Here is a 3,459-nt window from a genome sequence, read left to right on the forward strand (position 1 = left end):
ACTATAGAACTATGTACGATTCTATACTCACATTCTTTTGATATTTATAACATGTTGTTATGAAATGTATTGCAACCACTTCACAGAAGATGAATTTGGGGGATTCCCCCACTGTTGTACGTGCACTGAGTTTACAATTTGTATGTTGCTATCCTACTTAAGTGTATTTGACTGTATTTCATCCTGCTAATTGATGATTACACATGAAAATTTGGAATAAAAATGTCATTAAAAATAATAACATATCCCAAAAGAAAATGGTACATTAAAAACGAAGCGTTAAAAGCGCTTGCCCTTATCTTCCATACCATTGAGAGAAACTCAGCTACAGATGCAGTGATTTCAGGGGATTTATTGGAAAGCAAGAAGATAAACTCGTTATCGACAGTCTTTGCAGAAGGCAAAAGGGGACGAATCAAGTGATGGCATAGGAAAGAATATTGGGGGCAACGAAGAAGGATATGTTGCACAAAGTCAGGTTCATTATAGGAGCAGGTGCAAACTCTATCCTTATAGGGGGGCCCGGCAACTTAAACCGTTAAAAACATAATTACAAATATAGAACCTATAATAGACCAGATGGCAGTAGGGGTGTGCAAGGAAAAAACCCAGGTTTTTTGGGATTTGGGTATAAAAGAGCGGAATTTGTTCGGCATTTCTGAATATTCCCAAATGCCAGTATCAGCGTTGTATTTGTCTTCAGGAAATATTCGGTAATAGTGAATATATTCAGCTCCATTATACCCTATGGGGCCATTAGAGTCAATAGCAACTCTTGTAGGGTATATTCAGTGGGCTGGGGGAGAGGGGGGTTGAGGCAGAGGCACCAAATTTACAGTGTAGCTGCTGGAGCTTCTCCCCAAAAGGACCCCCAAGTTTCAAAAAGATTGGACGGCATATACCCGAAGAGATTTGCCATTGAGTATAATGGCCCCATAGGGTATAATGGAGCCGATTAATAGCTGAATAAAGCCGAATAGTAATCAGGAATCTCTATTCAGCTCCCAAGTAGTTGCTCTGATTTGGTATCCGGCTTAATAAATACCCAAAAAATGCCAAAAAGGCATTATTCAGGTATTTATTCAGCTCGGTAAATACCAAATGCACATCCCTAGCAGCACATGATAAATGATGCTAGATGAAGCAGGGGAGGCCAATGTGATTGGATACCTGCTCCCTCAACCATAGGCCTGGTGGAACAACTCCATTTTACAGGGCCTGCGGAACTGTAACAAGTCCAGCAGGGCCCTGATCTCACTCAAGAGAGTGATCTACCAGGCTGGAGCCAGAGCCAAAAAAGGTCTGGTTGAGGCTAAGCAGATGTCCTTTGTTCCGGGGACCACCACAGTCCAGCTGGAAGGAACACTCACAAATCCTTGAAATTCACTGGCATTTCCAAAATGAAACGCAAAGTTGCAACTGACTCATGGTGACCCAAGAACCAGGCAAGAGATGAGCAGAGGTGGTTTACTATTGCATGTATTTGTAGATTATTAGACCTTTTAGATCCCAATGCGTTTTGCGTTTCGCAATAAGCTTCATGAGGGGATCTAATAAAACGAAGTTCAAACAAATACAGTTACATCAGTACATGTTAGTACCAACTTTATATTACTTAGAACAATTAATTTTGTTAAAAAATTAATTTAAATGCCCTCTGAGCATGGTGTAGAGATCTTTACACATTCCCTAGTGTGATACAAAAAACCTGGACAATTTAGAACGTGAAGCCTTTTTATAAATAATTTTATAAATAAATACCGAAAGAGATACAAGGAGTCAAAGTAAACATTAACAATTTCAAAAATTAATTATTAGTTTGTGTGTTTATTCTAAATGATATAACGTTGGTACTAACATGTATTGATGTAAATGTATCTATTTTAATTTCATTTTATTGTATCTCCCGACAAAGCTTATTGTGAAATGTGTTGGGATTTAAAAGTTCAAAAAAAACCCCTACAAATAAACTTGCATCTTGTCCTTTTTCTCTCCTACCTACTGGTGCGGCCCTGTTTTCTTCCCCTCCCTCTGCATAGCCACCCTGGACTTCCTTGGTGGTCTCCCATCCAAGTACTAACTGTGGCCCAACCTTGCTTAGCTTCCAGGCATCAGCATTACGCTTGCCAACCTCATGCCAACCCTGAAGGGCTTTGTGATCTACCAGTCAGCATCTCCTGGTGGTCCCCGGCCTTAGGGACGTCCGTCTTGCCTCGACTAGGGCCCTGGCCCCTACCCGGTGGAGTGAGCTCCCGTATGCAGGGCTCTTTTTGTAGAAAAAGCCCAGCAGGAACTCATTAGCATAATAGGCCACACCCAACAGTAGAAACTCATTATAGGCCACACCCCTGACAGCACAGCTCATTAGCACATTAGGCCACACCCCCACCATGTTACCAGAAGTGTGGTCATCCAGCCACACCCACCTTTTGCTTGTTATTCCTTTTACCTTGTTTGTTGTCAAAACTCAGGGCCTTTTTTGTAGCAGGAACTCCTTTGCATGTTAGGCCACACACCCCTAATGTAACCAATCCTAATGAGTTTCTGCTGTTGGGTGTGGCCTATTATGCTAATGAGTTCCTGCTGGGCGTGGCCAACTTGGGAGCCAGCCGGAACTCCGTTCCTGTGCGTTCCTGCCCAAAAATAGCCCTGCCTGTATGAGATCAGGGCCCTGCGGGGCCTTTTAGAGTTCTGCAGGGCCTGCGAGACGGAGCTCTTCCGCCAGGCTTTTAGTTGAGGCGGCGGGTGTCCCCCCTCTACTGGGCCTCCCCTTCAGCGGGTCAGATCTGCGTTACCATCTGGGATCTCCAATCTGAAATAGACCTCATCTGTTGAGGCTTTGATAAGAAACATAGGAATATTATTGTATTTTATCTGGTGGCTTTTGATCGTTTTTAATGGTTTGTATATTATATTTGACGGGACCTGCCCTGAGCCTGCTATGTGGGGAGGGTGGGATACAAATCTAATAAAACAAAGCAAATGGTGGTGGCTGGAGACCACCTGGGATGACAACTGATCTCCAGGCGACCGAGATCAGCTCCCCTGGAGAAAATGGCTGCTTTCGGAAGGTGGACTCTACGGCAGGGGTGGCCAAACTGCAGCTCGGGAGTCGCATGCGGCTCTTTCACACAGTCTCATTTAATGTTAATGAAAAGCAAATCTGCACTATTTTTCAATAAAAACGTGTGTGTGATATTTGTTCATGTCTTGCGGCTCTCAAACATCTGACGTTTATTCTGTGTGGCTCTTACGCTGAGCAAGTTTGGCCACCCCTGCTCTAGGGCATTATACTCTATAGAAGCCCCTCCCCTCCATATAGGCTTGCCAAGTCCCCCCAGGGGGCGGGGAAACCCCCGCCCCAGAGGCCCGGTCCCCGCCGCCGCCGGATCGGGCCCCGGAGGGAACTCCACCCCAATGTGCACGTCACCAGGAAGTGACGCGATCACGCCGGGCACG

At 44.7% G+C, this 3,459-nt stretch overlaps 1 protein-coding gene across 1 annotated transcript in view; it reads right to left on the reverse strand.

The window, feature by feature from the left end:
• Positions 1-3,459, reverse strand: part of GAB2 (GRB2 associated binding protein 2) — a gene marked incomplete at its 5' end in the record, with an annotated part of 17,575 nt that overhangs the window by 13,154 nt on the left and 962 nt on the right. The window lies entirely within an intron of this gene.

Source organism: Gekko japonicus, unplaced genomic scaffold, assembly GCF_001447785.1.
Source record: "Gekko japonicus isolate JY-2015 unplaced genomic scaffold, Gekko_japonicus_V1.1 scaffold5333, whole genome shotgun sequence".
Classification (NCBI taxonomy): domain Eukaryota; kingdom Metazoa; phylum Chordata; class Lepidosauria; order Squamata; family Gekkonidae; genus Gekko; species Gekko japonicus.